Source organism: Pongo pygmaeus, chromosome Y, assembly GCF_028885625.2.
Source record: "Pongo pygmaeus isolate AG05252 chromosome Y, NHGRI_mPonPyg2-v2.0_pri, whole genome shotgun sequence".
Taxonomy (NCBI): Eukaryota; Metazoa; Chordata; class Mammalia; order Primates; family Hominidae; genus Pongo; species Pongo pygmaeus.
In genome coordinates this window covers 9,921,439-9,929,905 of record NC_072397.2, presented here as the reverse complement: position 1 = coordinate 9,929,905, position 8,467 = coordinate 9,921,439, and positions in this window count along the sequence as shown.

Below are 8,467 nucleotides of genomic sequence, written 5' to 3'. Positions count from 1 at the left end.
TCTAAAAAGCAGAGTGACTCTCCTACAAAGGAACGCAGCTCCTAATCAGCAATGGAACAAAGCTAGATGGAGAAGTACTTTGATGAGTTGAGAGAAGAAGCCTTCAGATGATCAAACTACTCTGAGCTACATGAGGAAATTCAAACCAAAGGCAAAGAAGTTGAAAACTTTCAAAAAAATTTAGAGGAATATATAATTAGAATAACCAACAAAGAAAAGTGCTTAAAGGAGGTGATGGAGCTGAAAGCCAAGGCTCCAGAACTATGTGAAGAATGCAGAAGCCTCAGGAGATGATGCGATCAACTGGTAGAAAGGGTATCAGTGACGGAAGACGAAATGAATGAAATGAAGCGAGAAGAGAAGTTTAGAGAAAAGAGAATAAAAGAAATGAACAAAGCCTACAAGAAATATGGGACTATGTGAAAAGAACAAATCTATGTCTGATTGGTGTACCTGAAAGTGAAGGGGAGAATGGAACCAAGTTGGAAAACACTCTGCAGGATATTATCCAGGAGAACTTCCACAATCTAGCAAGGCAGGCCAACATTCAGGTTCAGGAAATACAGAGAATATCACAAAGATACTCCTTGAGAAGAGAAACTCTGAGAAACAAAATTGTCAGATTCACCAAAGTTGAAATGAAGGAAGAAATGTTAAGGGCAGCCAGAGAGAAAGGTCGGGTTACACACAAAGGGAAGCCCATCAGACTCACAGTGGATCTCTTGGCAGAAACTCAACAAGTGAGAAGAGAGCAGGGGCCAATATTCAACAGTCTTAAAAAAAGAATTTTCAACCCAGAATTTCATATCCAGCAAAACTAAGCTTCATAAGTAAAGGAGAAATAAAACACTTTACAGACAAGCAAATGTTGAGAGATTTTGTCACCACCAGGCCTTCCCTAAAAGAGCTCCTGAAGGAAGCACTAAACATGGAAAGGAACAACCGGTACCAGCCGCTGCAAAATCATGCCAAATTGCAAAGACCATCAAGGCTAGGAAGTAACTGCATCAACTAATGAGCAAAATAACCAGCTAACATCATAATGAAAGGATCAAATTCACACATAACAATATTAACTTTAAATGTAAATGGGATAAATGCTCCAATTAAAAGACACAGACTGGCAAATTGGATAAACAGTCAAGACCCATCAGTGTGCTGTATTCAGGAAACCCATCTCACGTGCAGAGACACACATAAGCTCAAAATAAAAGGATGGAGGAAGAAATACCAAGCAAATGGAAAAGAAGAAAAGGCAGGGGTTGCAATCCTAGTCTCTGATAAAACAGACTTTAAACCAACAAAGATCAAAAGAGACAAAGAAGGCCATTACATAATGGTAAAGGGATCAATTCAACAAGGAGAGCTAACTGTCCTAAATATATATGCACACAATACAGGAGCACCCAGATTCATAAAGCAAGTCTTGAGTGATCCACAAAGAGACTTAGACTACTGCACAATAATAAAGGGAGACTTTAACACCCCACTGTCAACATTAGACAGATCAACGAGACAGAAAGTTAACAAGGATACCCAGGAATTGAACTCAGCTCTGCACCAAGCAGACCTAATAGACATCTACAGAACTCTCCACCCCAAATCAACAGAATATACATTTTGTTCAGCACAACACCACACCTATTCCAAAATTGACCATATAGTTGGTAGTAAAGCTCTCCTCAGCAAATGTAAAAGAACAGAAATTATAACATACTGTCTCTCAGACCACAGTGCAATCAAACTAGAAATCAGGATTAAGAAACTCACTCAAAACTGCTCAACTACATGGAAAATGAACAACCTGCTCCTGAATGACTGCTGGGTACATAATGAAACGAAGGCAGAAATAAAGATGTTCTTTGAAACCAATGAGAACAAAGTCACAACATATCAGAATCTCTGGGATACATTCAAAGCAGTGTGTAGAGGGAAATTTATACCACTAAATGCCCACAAGAGAAACCAGGAAAGATTCAAAATTGACTCCCTAACATCACAATTAAAAGAACTAGAAAAGCAAGAGCAAACACATTCAAAATCTAGCAGAAGGCAAGAAATAACTAAAATCAGAACAGAACTGCAGGAAATAGAGACACAAAAATCCCTTCAAAAAATCAATGAATCCAGCAGCTGCGTTTTTGAAAGGATCAACAAAATTGATAGACTGCTAGCAAGACTAATAAAGAAGAAAAGAGAGAAGAATCAAATAGATGCAATAAAAATTGATAAAGGGGATATCACCACTGATCCCACAGAAATACAAACTACCATCAGAGAATACTACAAACACCTCTATGCAAATAAACTAGAACATCTAGAAGAAATGGATAAATTCCTCAACACATACACCCTCCCAAGACTAAACCAGGAAGAAGTTGAAACTCTGAATAGGCCAATAACATGCTCTGAAATTATGGCAATAATCAATAGCTTACCCATAAAAAAGAATCCAGGACCAGATGGATTCACAGCCAAATTCTACCAGAGGTACAAGGAGGAACTGGTACCATTCCTTCTGAAACTATTTCAATCAATAGAAAAAGAGGGAATCCTCCTTAACTCATTTTACAAGGCCAGCATCATCCTGATACCAAAGCCTGGCAGAGACACAACCAAAAAAAAAAGAATTTTAGAGCAATATACTTAATGAACATTGATGCAAAAATCCTCAATAAAATACTGGCAAACCGAATCCAGTAGCACATCCAAAAGATTATCCACCATGATCAAGTGGGATTCATCCCTGGGATGCAAGGCTGGTTCAATACATGCAAATCAATAAACATAATTCAGCATATAAACAGAACCAAAGACAAAACCCACATGATTATCTCAATAGATGCAGAAAAGGCCTTTGACAAAATTCAACAACACTTCATGCTAAAAACTCTCAATAAATTAGAAATTGATGGGATGTATCTCAAAATAAGAGCTATCTATGTCAAACCCACAGCCAATATCATATTGAATGGGCAAAAACTGGAAGCATTCCCTTTGAAAACAGGCACAAGACAGGGATGCCCTCTCTCATCATTCCTATTCAACATAGTGTTGGAAGTTCTGGTCAGGGCAATTAGGCAAGAGAAAGAAATAAAGGGTATTCAATTAGTAAAAGAGGAATTCAAATTGTCCCTGTTTGCATATGACATGATTGTATATCTAGAAAACCCCACTGTCTCATGTCAAAATCACCTTAAGCTGATAAGCAAATTCAGCAAAGTCTCAGGATACAAAATCAATGTACAAATATCACAAGCATTCTTATACAGAAATAACAGACAAACAGAGAGCCAAATCAAGAGTGAACTGCCATTCACAATTGCTTCAAAGAGAATAAAATACTTAGGAATCCAACTTACAAGGGACGTGAAGGACCTCTTCAAGGAGAACTACAAACCACTGCTCAATGAAAAAAAAGAGGATATAAACAAATGGAAGAACATTCCATGCTCATGGATAAGAAGAATCAATATCATTAAAATGGCCATATTGCCCAAGGTAATTTCTAGATTCAATGTCATCCCCATCAATCTACCAATGACTTTCTTCACAGAATTGGAAAAATCTATTTTAAAGTTCATATGGAACAAAAAAAGAGCCCACATCACCAAGTCAATCCTAAGCCAAAAGAACAAAGTTGGAGGCACCATGCTACCTGACTTCAAACTATACTACAACGCTACAGTAACCAAAACAGCATGGTACTGGTACCAAAACAGAGATACAGATCAATGGAACGGAACAGAGCCCTCAGAAATACCGCTACATATCTGCAACTATCTGATCTTTGACAAACCTGAGAAAACCAAGCAATGGGGAAGGGATTCCCTATTTAATAAATGGTGCTGGGAAAACTGGCTAGCCATACGTAGAAAGCTGAAACTGCATCCCTTCCTTACACCTTATACAAAAATTAATTCAAGATGGATTAAAGATTTAAACATTAGACCTAAAACCATAAAAACTGTAGAAGAAAACCTAGGCTTTACCATTCAGGACATAGGGATGGGCAAGACTTTATCTCTAAACCACCAAAAGCAATGGCAACAAAAGCCAAAATTGGCACATGGGATCTAATTAAACTAAAGAGCTTCTGCACAGCAAAAGAAACTACCATCAGAGTGAATAGACAACCTACAGAATGAGAGAAAATTTTCACAACCTACTTATGTGACAAAGGGCTAATATCCAGAATCTACAATGAACTCCAACAAATTTACAAAAAAACCCAAACAACCCCATCAAAAAGTGGGCAAAGGATATGAACAGACACTTCTCAAAAGAAGACATTTGTGCAGCCAAAAAACACATGAAAAAATGCTCACCAGCACTGGCCATCAGCGAAATGCAAATCGAAACCACAATGAGATATCATCTCACACCAGTTAGAATGGCAATTATTAAAAAGTCAGGAAACAATAGGTGCTGGAGAGGATGTGGAGAAATAGGAACACTTTTACACTGTTGGTGAGACTGTATACTCATTCAATCCTTGCGGGCCAGTGTGGCGATTCCTCAGGGATCTAGAACTAGAAATACTATTTGACCCAGCCATCCCATTACTGGGTATATACCCAAAGGACTATAAATCATGCTGTTATAAAGACACATGCACATGTATGTTTATTGCGGCAGTATTCACAATAGCAAAGACTTGGAACCAACCCAAATGTCCAAAAAAGATAGACTGGATTAAGAAAATGTGGCACACGTACACCATGGAATACTATGCAGTGATAAAAAATGATGAGTCCATGACCTTTGTAGGGATATTGTTGAAATTGGAAATCATCATTATCAGTAAACTATCACAAGAACAAAAATCCAACCACCACATATTCTCACTCATAAATGGGAATTGAACAATGAGAACACATGGACGCAGGAAGGGGAACATCACACTCTGGGGACTGTTGTGGGGTGGGGGGAGGGACGAGGGATAGCTTTAGGAGATATACCTAATGCTAAATGTCGAGTTAATGGGTGCAGCACACCAGCATGGAACATGTATACATTTGTAACTAATTTGCACATTTTTGCACATGCACCCTAAAACTTAAAGTATGATAATAATAATAAAAAATTTAAAAAAAGAATGCTTGTGATTTTTACATATTGATTTTGTATCCTGAGATGTTGCTGAAGTTGCTTATCAGCTTAATGAAATTTTGGGCTGAGACAATGGGATTTTGCAAATATACAGTCATGTCATCTGCAAACAGGGACAATTTGACTTCCTCTTTTCCTAATTGAATGCCCTTTATTTCTTTCTCCTGCCTCATTGCTGTGGTCAGAAATTCCAACACTATGTTGAATAGGAGTGGTGTGAGAGGTCATCCCTGTCTTGTGCCAGTTTTCAAAGGGAATGCTTCCAGTTTTGCCCATTCAGTATGATATTGGCTGTTGGTTTGTCACAAATAGCTCTTATTATTTTGAGATACATCACATCAATACCTAATTTATGGAGAGTTTTTAGCACAAAGTTCTGTTGAATTTTGTCAAAGGCCTTTTCTGCATCTATTGAGATAATCATGTTGGTTTTTTCTTTGGTTCTGTTTATATACTGGATTACGTTTATTCATTTGCATGTGTTGAACCAGCGATTCATCCCAGGGATGAAGCCCACTTGATCATGTTGGATAAGTTTTTTGATGTGCTGCTGGATTCGGTTTGCCAGTATTTTAGTGAGGATTTTTGCATTACTGTTCATCAGAGATACTGGTCCAAAATTCTCTTTTTTTATTGTGTCTCTGAGAGGCTTTGGTATCAGGATGATGCTGGCCTCATAAAATGAGTTAGGGAGGATTCCCTCTTTCCATTGACTGCAATAGTTTCAGAAGGAATGGTACCAGTTCATCCTTGTACCTCTAGTATAATTCAGCTGTGAACGTGTCTGGTCCTGGACTTTTTTTGGTTTGTAGCCTATTAATTATTGCCTCAATATCACAACCTGTTATTGGTCTATTCATGAATTCTACTTCTTTCTGGTTTAGTCTTTGGAGGGTGTATTTGTCCAGGAATTTATACATTTCTTCTAGATTTTCTAATTTATTTGTGTAGACGTGTTTACTCTGGTGGTAATTTGTATTTCTGTGGAATTGATGGTGATATGCCCTTTATCATTTTTTATTGTATCTATTTGATTCTTCTCTCTTTTCTTCTTTGTTAGTCTTGCCAGTAATCTATCAATTTTGTAGATCTTTTTTTAAAAAAGCAGCTACTGGATTCATTGATTTTTTGAAGGTTTTTTTTGTGTGTGTGTCTCTATCTCCTTCAGTTCTGCTCTGATCTTGATTATTTCTTGCCTTCTGCTAGCTTTTGAATGTGTTTGCTCTTGCTTCTCTAGTTGTTCTAATTGTGGTGTTAGGTTGTCAATTTTTTATCTTTCCTGCTTTGTCTTGTGAGTATTTAGTGTTATAAATTTCCCTCTACACACTGTTTTAAATCTGTCCCAGATATTCTGGTATGTTGTCTTTGTCCTTATTGGTTTCAAAGAACAGCTTTATTTTTGCCTTCATTTCATTATGCACCCAGTTGTCTTTCAGGAACAGGTTATTCAATTTACATGTAGTTGCATGATTTTGAGGAGTTTCTTAATCCTGAGTTCTAGTTTGATTGTACTGTGGTCTGAGAGAGAGTTTGCTATAATTTCTGTTCTTTTACATTTGCTAAGGAGTGCTTTACTTCCAGCTATGTGGTCAATTTTGGAATAAGTGTGATGTGGTGCTGAGAAGAATGTATATTCTATTGATTTGGGGTAGAGTGTTCTGCAGATGTCTATTCAGTTGCCTCAGTGAAGAGCTGAGTTCAATTCCTGGATATCCTTATTCACTTTCTGTCTCATTGATCTGTCTAATGTTGACAGTGAGATGTTAAAATCTCCCATTATTATTGTGTGGGAGTCTAAGTCTCTTTGTAGGTCTCTAAGCACTTGCTTTATGAATCTGGGTGCTCCTGTATTGGGTGCATATATATTTAAGATACTTACCTCTTCTTGTTGAATTGATGTCTTTACCATTATGTAATGGCCTTCTTTGTCTCTTTTGATCTTTGTTGGTTTAAAGTCTGTTTTATCAGAGACTAAGATTGCAACTCCTGCCTTTTTTGTTTTCCATTTGCTTGGAAGATATTCCTCCATCCCTTTATTTTGAGCCTATCTGTGTCTCTGCACATGAGATGGGTGTCCTGAATACAGTACACTGATGGGTCTTGACTCTTTATCCAATTTGCCAGTCTGTGTCTCTTAATTGGAGCATTTAGTCCATTTACATTTAAGGTTAATATTGTTATGTGTGAATTTGATCCTGTCATTATGATGTTAGCTGGTTATTTTCCTTGTTAGTTGATGCAGGTTCTTCCTACCCTCGATGGTATTTACAACGTGTCATGGTTCTGCAGCGACTGGTACCGGTTGTTCCTTTCCATGTTTAGTGCTTCCTTCAGTAGCTCTTTGTAGGGCAGGCCTGATGGTGAAAAAATCTCTTAGCATTTTCTTGTCTGTAAAGTATTTTACTTCTCCTTCACTTAGGAAGTTTAGTTTGGCTGGATATGAAGTTCTGGGTTGAAAATTCTTTTTTCTAAGAATGTTGAGTATTAGCCCCCATTCTCTTCTGGCATGTATAGATTCTGTTGAGAGATCCGCTGTTAGTCTGATGGGCTTCCCTTTGTGAGTAACCTGAATTTTCTCTCTGGCTGCCCTTAACATTTTTCCTTCATTTCAACTTTGGTAAGTCTGACAATTATGTGTCTTGGAGTTTCTCTTTTCAGGGAATGTCTTTGTGGCATTCTCTGTATTTCCTAAATTTGAATTTTGGCCTGCCTTGCTAGATTGGGGAAGTTCTCCTGGATAATAGCCTGCAGAGTGTTTTCCAACTTGGTTCCATTCTCCCCGTCACTTTCAGGTACACCAATCTAACATAAATTTGGTCTTTTCACATAGTCCCATATTTGTTGGAGGCTTTGTTCATTTCTTTTTACTCTTTTTTCTCTAAACTTCTCTTCCCCCTTCATTTCATTCATTTGATGTTCTATCACTGATACTCTTTCTTCCAGTTGATCGAATTGCCTACTGAAGCTTGTGCATTTTTTACGTAGTTCTCATGTCATGGTTTTCAGCTCCATCAGGTCATTTAAGGACTTGTCTACACTGGTTATTCTACTTAGCCATTCATCTAGTCTTTTGTCAAGGTTTTTAGCTTCTTTGTGATGGGTTTGCACTTCCTCCTTTAGCTCAGAGAAGTTTGATCATCTGAAGCCTTCTTCTGTCAACTCATCAAAATCATTCTCCATCCCGCCTTGTTCCATTGCTGGTGAGGAGCTGCGTTCCTTTGGAGGAGGAGAGACACTCTGATTTTTAGAATTTTCAGCTCTTCTGCTCTGTTTTTTCCCCTTCTTTTTGGTTTTATCTACCTTTTTTCTCTGATGATGGTGATGTACAGATGGCGTTTTGTTGCGGATGTCCTTT